Raw genomic sequence first — 10767 nt, forward strand, 5'->3', positions numbered from 1 at the left:
AAACCCTAATAAACCGAATCAGAAATGAAAAGGGGTCATTACAACAGAAACTAAAGAAATTCAAAGGATCCTCAGGGAGTACTTTGAGAAGCTTTATGCCACGGAACATCAAAACCTCGAGGAAATGGATAAATTCCTAGACTCCTAGAGACTCCCAAGGCTGAACCAAGAAGACCTGGAATACCTGAACAGACCTATCACCACCAAGGAAATCGAAATGGTAATAAAAAGTCTCCCCAAGCACATAAGTCCTGGCCCGGATGGATTCACTAGTGAATTCTTCCAAGTCTTTAAAGAGGACTTACTCCCAATCCTCTTTAAGCTTTTCCACAAAATTGAAATATCAAAAACACTTCCGAACAGTTTCTACGAAGCAAATATCACACTGATACCAAAAGCAGACAGAGATACCACAAAGAACGAGAATTACAGACCGATATCTCTGATGAATACAGATGCAAAGATCCTCAACAAAATACTAGCAAATAGAATCCAACTACTCATCAAAAAGATCATACACCATGACCAAGTAGGATTCATCCCAGGGATGCAAGGATAGTTTAACGTTCGGAAATCAATCAACATAATCCATCATATCAACAAAAGAAAAGATAAAAAACATATGATCATATCAATAGATGCAGAGAAAGCATTTGACAAGATCCAGCACCCCTTTATGATGAAAACCCTAGCCAAAATGGGAATAGAGGGGACTTTTCTCAACATAGTTAAAGCCATCTACCACAAACCTACAGCAAGCATTGTCCTCAATGGCGAAAAACTGAGAGCCTTCCCTCTAAGATCAGAGATGAGACAAGGATGCCCACTATCTCCACTGCTGTTCAATATAGTACTGGAAGTACTTGCTATAGTGATTAGGCAAGAAAAAGATATTAGGGGAATTCAGGTAGGAAAGGAAGAAATCAAGCTCTCACTATTCGCAGATGATATGATAGAGAACCCAATAACCTCCACCAAAAAACTCCTAGAAACAATAGACCTGTATAGCAAAGTTGCAGGCTATAAAATCAATACCCAAAAGTCCATGGATTTCCTATATGCAAACAGTGAGAGAGAAGAAAGCTACATGAAAAAAACAATCCCGTTCACTATCATTCCGCAGAAAATCAAGTACCTAGGAATCAGCTTAACTAAGGAAGTAAAGACCTGTACAAAGAAAAATACAAAACGCTACTTCAGGAAATAAAATAGGACATGAGGAAATGGAAAAATATCCCCTGCTCATGGGTCGGGAGACTTAACATTGTCAAAATGGCAATACTACCGAAAGCATTGTATAAATTCAATGCAATCCCTATAAGGATACCCATGACATTCTTCAAAGAAATGGAGCAAACACTCCTGAAATTTATATGGAACAATAAGCCCCCACGAATAGCTAAAGCAATTCTTGGGAGAAAGAAAATGGGAAGAATCAACCTACCTAACTTCAAACTGTACTACAAAGTAGTAATAATTAAAACAGCATGGCACTGGAACAAAGCAGAACTGCAGACCAATGGAACAGGGTTGAATACACTGACATCTCCCCTCAATCATATGATCATCTAATCTTTGATAAAGGTGCAAGTAATGTGAAGTGGAGTAAGGAAAGCCTCTTTAACAAATTGTGCTGGCATCACTGACGGCTACATGCAAAAAAATGGGCTCAGAAATCTGCCTAACACCATGTACAAAAGTAAGATCAAAATGGATTAAAGACCTCAACATCAGACCAGAAACCATAAGGTACATTGAAGACAAAGTTGGCAAAACCCTCCATGACATTGAAGCTAATGGTATCTTCAAAGATGCCATGCCACTGGCCAAGCAAGTGAAAACAGAGATAGATAAATGGGACTATCTTAAACTAAGAAGTTTCTGCACCTCAAAAGAAACAGTGACCAAACTACAAAGACTGTCTACAGAATGGGAAAGTATATTCGCCGAATACACATCTGACAAGCGGTTGATATCAAGGATATACAAAATACTGGTTGAACTCCACAAGAAGAAAACATCTAACCCCATCCAAAAATGGGGCAATGAAATGAACAGAAACTTTCTCAAAGAAGAAATCCGAATGGCAAAAAAGCACATGAGAAAATGCTCTACATCATTAATCATCAGAGAGATGCAGATCAAAACCACAATGAGATGCCATCTTACACCTCAGAGACTGGCCCACATTCAAAAGAACAAAAGCAACCAGTGCTGGCGTGGATGTGGCGAGAAAGGGACACTCCTTCACTGTTGGTGGGAATGCCCACTGGTTCAGCCCTTCTGGAAAACAGTATGGACGATTCTCAAAAAATTAGAAATTGAGCTCCCATTTGACCCAGCAATACCACTCCTGGGAATATATCCCAGAGAGGCAAAAATGCATAGTCGAAGTGACATCTGCACTTGTTTGTTCATTGCAGCACCCTTTACAATAGCCAGAAACTGGAAGAAACCTGAATGCCCAAGAACAGACGACTGGTTAAAGAAACTTTGGTACATCTACACAATGGAGTACTATGTAGCTGTTAGAAAAGATGAAGTCATGAAATTTATATACAAGTGGTACAACATGGAAAGTATCATGCTAAGCGAAATGAGTCAGAAAGAGAGGGATAGACATAGAAAGATTGCATTCATCTGGGGAATATAAAATAACAAAAATTGAGATTAATACCCAAGCATAGCTGAGATCAGCACCAGGAGGATTACTCCATAGCTTAGAGGCCAACCGGGCATTCTAGGGGAAAGGGCATCTCAGATAGAGAAGGGAGCACCAAATAAAGGGTTTTTGGAGGATCCTCCCAGGGGGGGAGATGCATGTTGAAAGTGGACTATGGACTGAACATGTTTGCCACTCAAAGCCTATTTTGCAGACCACAACACACAAAAGGAGAGAGAGAACACAAGGGATTGCCCTTCCGCAGAGGCAGGGTGGGATGGGAGGGATCGGGGTGGGAGGGATATTATCCATGGTGGTGGAAAATGGGCACTGGTGGAGGGATGGGTATTTGATCATTGTATAATCGAAACCCAAGCACAAAAAATTGTAAATCTACAACTGTACCTCATGGTGTTTCACTAATAATAATAAAAAGTTAAAAAGAAAGCAAATTGCACAACAATATGGACAATGTGATACTTCTGCAAAACAAAGCAAACAAACACAAATCATATGCACACATATTTACATGCATTAAAAATCACAGAGGCCTGGAGGAAGCAGTGCCTTAGAGCTCCTGCCTCACAAGTATATACTCATCAATATAAATCCCTAATGTCTCACATGAGCCAAGCATGATCCCAGCATCTTTGCAGTCTGTGATTCCTGGTGCCACAATAATTTTTGGCTGCGCTGCAACCAGATATGATGTAAGCTTCATGAAACGAGATGCAATCCCCAGCAAAGCACAATATCTTAAAAGATGTGTGAGTGACACAGTTAGGAAGTGTAACCCCCTGGTGAGTGCTATAAGAGCACTACAATGTCCTTCAAGGATCATCATAACTATAATCTATGAGCCTAAGAATGTATCAACATGTACAAACACCATAAGTATGTGAGTGTAATCATCGGTAAGCCCCATAAACCACACAAGCACCAAAACTCAGAGAATATTACAGCTGAAAATGTGCAAGCACCACAGTCAGGCCTTGTACAACCTCAGGCCATGGCAACTGTGTCAACAATAATTGCAGTAAAAGGAAGAGGGCAGAATTAAAAAGTGAATAAAATGTGATATCAAAATTATATTACTACTTTTTTAAAAACAGAGAAGTCATGGAAAGATACATCGATTCTTTGGGCGGGGGGAATGCAGCTATGTCTATTGATGCTCAGAGCTCACGCTTGGTCTGTGCTCAGAGCTCATTTTTGACAGTGTTTGGCGGTCCCTATGGGGTTCCAGGAATCGATCCCATGTTGGCCACATGCAAGGCAAGTGATCCAGTGATCCTACCCACTCTACTATTGCTCCAACCCCAATGAATCAATTCTTTTTTTTTTTTTTTTTTGCTTTTTGGGTCACACCTGGCAATGCTCAGGGGCTACTTCTGGCTCTGCACTCTGGAATTATTCCTGCTGGTGCTTGTGGGACCATATGAGATGCCAGGGATCAAACCTGGGTTGACCACATGTAAGGTAAATGCTCCAGTCCCCATTGATACATCAATTCTTAACATTGGATATTTATAAAGATGGGAGAATAGGGTGGAATTTTTGTTTGTTTGGCCATACCCAGCCATGGGCTACTTCTGGCTAAGTGCTTGTGGGTTCATCTGAGAATACCATGTGGTCTCAGGGATCAAATCCAGGCCTCCTGCATGCAAAGCATGCACTCAGCCTGATGCATTCATTATCTCTCGGGATTTTCTAGTTTTTAAAACACACTTTAGGACTCAGTAGGATATCTCAATGACTAATTCCTGCCTTTGCCTGATGCGGGTTGGATCCTTCGTGCCAATTGCTCTATTGTTTGTGCCTAGTAATTTTGTTATCTGTGACCCCTGGAACACTTGATTTATAGCCATAGTGTAGCCAGGTGCATTTAAGAATCACAATTGAAAAAGAGATGTGATCCCCAGAAAGCCAAATAACTGTAAAAAGCAGTGTAATCTGCGAGCACCACAGTAGGATCACCACAGGGACATCTTCCCCCTCCCACCCCAGGAAACACTACAGACAGAATGCACAAGAGCACCACAACAGGAGTTCAGTCCCCAGTAAGCAAGTGTGTAACCCCACATCAAAAGAGACGGTGAACCTGGCAAGCACTGAGGCCAAGTGTGTGAAAACTGCAATTAAAGTGTAGGAGCACTACAGCTAGGCACACGTGTGATGCCAATTACCTCTCCCAGTTATCACAAAAGCAACAGCAACCAGGGAAAGGGAAGGAGAAACAAAATCAAAACACAAATATCAAAACACACTTTGTAATCAGTCAGATTACACACTTTGTAATCTGACTCTTTTTTCTAGGACATGTATTAATGTTTTCTTCGCCCCCCCCCCGCCCCCAATGGGAAAAATGAACCTGTAAAACTGCCCAAATAAGTTTCTTTTGCCTCACATGGGCCTCAGTCTCCATTCCAACTGCAGCATCTTCAGATATATTTCCCACCACCACCCTCTCATGCACACTCACACCTTGCACTGCATCACGAGCATCAGGAAACATGAAAAAAGGAGCCTGTAAACAAAGGCACAAGTTTAATAAAGTGATAGGACACTCCCCTCTAGACAACATATATGTATTACTCAACAGGACCATGTAACATTTTACAGATGTTGTCTAAGTCAATCATAGTCATGATCACAGCATCAATTGCAGATTCGAATTAGAAATAAATAATTCTATGCTGAGGTCAGGACCTCAAAATCCCCTATTGGGGTTAACCAACAATTTACTAATTAGATGCAAATCCCTCTATTTCAATCCTTTGTAATTGACTCCAAAAATATGTTATTTTTTCACACAAATAATGTTTTTTTTTCATTCTTGCGCAGGGGCCATGCTAATCTTCTCTGTATCGTTCCAATTTTAGTACATGTGCTGCCGAAGCAAGCACGAATAATGTTTTTTCTCTTGCTCAGAATTCTTCAAGGATTAAACACTGTCTATACCTTTAAAGTCCAAATATGTGTTCACTCAATTCTACTTATTAGGGCTTTATTTTTGTTTTTAAGAGACTGGAATGACACAGCTCATGAAGAAGAAAAACATATTAGGAAAATATTACCCTTACTGCAGAAAAAGAGTTAACATGGAATGTCTCACTTCTTATCCTTTGAAAGGTTTGTTTATAATCTTGCCCTTGGCTAGAGTCTGGGAACTTGGATTTTGGTAGAGTTCCCACCATTTCCAGAACTGATAAGAGTGGGTCTTTGTGCTTTGACTGTTTGTGTAAAACATGTGGTTTGTGCTGAAAGTGTGCTTTTTCTTATGCAAGGCTGGAATGTGGAATATGCCAGGAATGTGGAATGTGGGGTATGCCAGCCAGGCATGCTTACTTGACCTGTTCCCAGTAAAATCCCTGGCCATGTAATTGTTATTGAGCTTCTATGGTTGACACTATTTCACATATGCTGTCACAACTATTTGTGACCCCGCTGGGAGGTCTCCAGGTCCCACTACTATCTCTCTATGTGCCTTTTCCCTGTGCTGATTTGGCTCTGTGTGTTCACTGTGATGTATCCTGGGTGGGGGAATACAACTATACACCGACTGAAGTACTGAACTTGGTGGGAAGCTGTGTATTGAGACCGTTAACACACCTTCAAACACTCTGGGGGCTTTTGTGACTTGACTTGAAAATTATTCTTAGTACTCTCCAAACTCCTCCCTTTGATAACTGCAATTATATCCAGTTAAAGCAGAACTTGCTTTAAAACCACAAAAAGCTCGTCAGGAGCTGGAGCAATAGTACAACAGGTAAAGTGCTTGCCTTGCATGCATCCAACCAGGGTTTCATCCCCAGCACCCCTTTTGATCTTGTGAACCACACCAGAAGTGATCCCTGAGCATAGAGCCAGGGAGTAAGCCCTGAACACTGAACCCCACAAACAAACAAAGAAGCAAACAACTCATTATTCTACAAATGCTCTAGACATTGAAATTTTCCCCCATATATGTCAGCTGACTTTGTTAAAAATAGAAATACAGGTGTTGCTGGAATTGTGTGCATGAGAAACCACCATTGGTAATACTGTAAATCACAGGTCCTTAATCAAAAAAAATTTTTCACACAAATAAAAGTAAAGTGCCCCGTGTTGAAGACATAGTACAGTAAGTAGGGTGCTTGTTTTGCACATGACAGACCAGATTCCATCCCCTACAAGTTCCTCCAGAGTGATCTCTAAGGGCAGAGTTAGGAGTAAGTCTTAAGAACTGCTAAGTGTGGGCCCAAAACCAAAATTTAAAAATATCAGTATTTGAGCTCAAAGGCATGTGCAGCCCTTTTCTGATGTCAAGATCCCCAATTCACTTTCTAAAAAGTACTATTTCCTTTGTTCTATCACATCCAGTAAATTCCTGCTCAGCCTTCAAGATTCATCTCCCATATCACCTCCTTAGTGCAGCCTTCTTACTGCCCCACCAGAAAGTGGGATCTTGTTCTAATCAAGTAACCTTAACTAACACCATTTAGCCCTCTTTCTCCCTCTTTCTCTTGAACACTGAGGTTTAGAACTAGGTTTATTTATCGACCAAGACTCAGAGCATATACTAGCACCTGATCAAAAGCAAGCAAATAACTTGCATTTAATAGTAAGTGAATCATTAGTAATATATTGGATTTGTAGCAGAAGTAGAATACATTTATGTTTTGGGAATTTTAAGATTGTGTTATTCTGAGAAAAAATGGTGATGTTGTGGTTTTGAAGTTTTCCAACAAATATAAAGCACTATATACTCTTTATTATTATTATTTAGTCATCATCACTGAGTAGTTGTACTATTATTATAAAAATATAGCATTTTGAAATCTTGGCATTTTGAAATATTAAGATGAGAATCACTGTTTTTAGTTTTTGCTATGGAAATAGATAGTATTTTATCTTTTTAGGATCTGGCCAAATATGATGATAGAGAAAGCAGCAAAGTTGTATTACTGAAAAGCAAATCAGATAACAAGAAACTAATATTTGCTAGTTTTGCTGTTCTCTTAAGGATCAGCAAAGACCTCCCACTTATCAAACACATTGGCCAGTTCTCTTCAAACTTTTTATAGCATCTAAAGCTATTGCCTTCCTGTTTCTTGAGGATTCCCCATTCGCTGAAAGTATCTTTGGATACCATACCTGCTCTTCTGCTTTCCAGTTCTTCTGCCCATTTTTGCACTTTCCTCTCTGACTTTCTTCCCTCAACCACCCCTTTAGTGTGCTTATTCACATATATTCTAGTTTCCCTATTCCCTCCTTTGGAAAATAAGAGTTTAACAATCACCACCTAGTTATTATTGTGCCCATTCTAGAGATACAGAAGGCACAAAGAGGTTAAGCCTGGCATCGAAACTGAAATAGCCTGGCTCTAGAATTCAGATTCTTGCCTGCTCCATCACTTGCATCTATAAAGTAGTACCCTTGGTATTGTAGCTACAAACCAATTGCAATAGAGTTCTGAGTCTGGAATAACTGGGAATAAGCTATCATTTGATTACCCAAGACAGTATTCATAAAAGAAGCACAATTTGCTCTGAATTTGTGAGACCAAGCAACTGAAAAAAAAAATATGGGTAATGCTGCCTCAAACTAGCTCCCTTATGACTTTCCTGTCTATAGTATTGGATTCTACCATAATGGCAGAGGCTTCACAGATGAGATATTTGAGCACCATGACTGCATCACTCCAAAGTGATTTCTTTGTCCTCCATTTACCCTTAGCAAGATGTAAACATGATAACTACTTAAACTTGCACAGTGCTGGTCACAATGTCACTTTTTATGTGGAAAATATATATGAAATGCAAAACCGCATTACAACCAGCCTGTAAGTTCCTGAAAAGTCAGACTAATGGCTCTCTCACATCAATTATTTCAAGGTGCCCACTAAGTAATCTTTCAATTATCATCTCTTAAATTCCATTGATGCTATTAAATTCCATTGATGCTTAAATTCCATTGATGCTGCAGCGATAGCACAGCAGTAGGCTGAAGCGATAGCACAGCAGTAGGGCGTTTGCCTTGCATGCAGCCAACATGGCCGACCCGAGTTCGATTCCTCTGCCCCTCTCGGAGAGCAAATCGATGAACAACGGGAGGACAGTGACAGTGGCAAATTCCATTGATTGGAATCAACCTTTTAGGATGAGCAAATCTGAATGTGATAGAAAACTTTTTATTTTAAGGTTTAAGAAATATTTTTATCGCTTTTAAGGAACTCATTACATTCAAAAAGAACCAATTTAAATGCTCTTATATTGAACCAAAGTAAAAATAAAGAAAACCAATTTTGCAAAGTTTAAAAAAAGTGAAGCTCTTAATAATAATTGTTTTTTAACTCCCAGTTGCTTAACTCAATATACTTTGTGTCTGAGTAAAACTTTTATTTTCTCCTGGGAACTCCTTAACCAATCTCAAAGTTACACAATAATTGAAGCTGTTAGCTACTCTGCCAAATGCAGATCATCTGCCTGAGAGTTGAATAATTTTTAAAAGCTCACTAATATTGCTCATGGTGCATAAACATTCATGCCTAGGGCAGAAAATTCCAGCATTTTCCCCTCAAGTTCAAGTATCATCAAATTTTATATGTCTCAGATATAGCATGTTTAGTCCAATTGTTTACTTATGAAATTATTTCAGGGTATCTGTAATTTTATATTCTCTATCTGCATCATTGCATCTGTAAACACTGGCTCTTTCCTTGTGGTGGGACTCTGTAGGATTTGCAGCTTTCTTCTTAACACTTTGATGTATCCTTGAAAAAAATTTAATAAAGAGAATTTCTCATTTTATAAAATCAATATATCATTACTTGATTTTAAAAAATGTACTTTCTGGTTTTAGATTCAGTTCAGAAAATAAAGACTTACTGAACTTCTATTATATGCTAAACTGAAACGCTGAGTAAGATGGGTTCTATTCCCTTAGAGAACTATGAGCTCAGCAGCTGGAGCGATACCACAGCCGGTAGGGCATTTGCCTTGCACGTGGCCGACCTGGGTTCAATTCCCAGCATCCCATATGGTCCCCTGAGCACGCCAGGAGTAATTCCTGGGTGCAGAATCAGGAGTAACCCCTGTGCATCGCCGGGTGTGACCCAAAAAGCAAAAAACAAACAAACAAAACAAACAAACAAAAAACTATGAGCTCAGTTAGAGAAAAAAACATAAGCATGGACAAAAGCAGTATGCAGGAGGTTTACTCAGGGAACTATGGAAATGGTCTTGGGAATGGAGAAGAAATTCCTGTGTAAGAGAGAACCTGGGAGTGACATGGACTGCACTGCAGCACTGTAGCACTATTGTCCCATTAATTTGCTCGAGCGGGCACCAGTAACGTCTCCATTATGAGACTTGTTACTGTGTTTGGCATATCGAATACGTCACAGGTAGCTTGTCAGGCTTTGCCATGTGGGCGAGAGACTCTTGGTAGCTTGCGAGGCTCTCTGAGAAGGGTGGAGGAATCGACCGGGGTTGGCCATGTCGGCCACGTGCAAGGTATATCCCTAACAACTGTGTTATCACTCCAGCCCGGGCATAACATGAAAGACAAATAATAACTGATCAGATGGCTTGGATCAGGAAAGGCAGAGGACAATTAAAGCAAAGGCCTAGAGATAAGAAATAGTGGACTTTGTGTGGCTTGTAAATCTCACTGGAATAACTGGTAAATAAAATGTTGGGCACAGTCAGTATGGAAAGACACTGGAGAGAAATCCAATGACCAGCTCAAGAAAGTTTTCCTTGTGTTGAAGGTGATTTTCATGAAGTGGGGAGAGGAGAGATGGCTGCCTTAAAGTGTAGTCTATTTCTGTCCTTTCTAACCACCATGGTCACCTGAAAAGTACCAGGGAGAGTTTAGGATCGAAAAAAATCTGTCACAAATAACTGTATGGTAGAAACCTTACATCTCACCAGTTCCACACAGCAGTCAATAAACTGTACCCGAGTTCCACTTGACCTACACTGCATTGGAAATGATCCCAGTCACCAGAGTTCTTGGGAAATCATGAAATTCAGGCTGGAGTGAGAAATTGCTCTTTGCAGGCAAAGGAGATCAGTCCTACCTACCTACTTTCTTCATAGTACCATTGCTTTCCCTCACTT

The 10767-nt window shown here is 40.0% G+C and overlaps 1 pseudogene; it reads right to left on the reverse strand.

Moving 5' to 3' along the window:
* Positions 1 to 5453: 5453 nt before the first annotated feature.
* Positions 5454 to 5568, reverse strand: LOC130039497 (uncharacterized; annotated as a pseudogene).
* Between the last annotated feature and the right edge of the window lie 5199 nt (positions 5569 to 10767).

Source organism: Sorex fumeus, unplaced genomic scaffold, assembly GCF_029834395.1.
Source record: "Sorex fumeus unplaced genomic scaffold, SorFum_2.1 ptg000086l, whole genome shotgun sequence".
NCBI lineage: Eukaryota > Metazoa > Chordata > Mammalia > Eulipotyphla > Soricidae > Sorex > Sorex fumeus.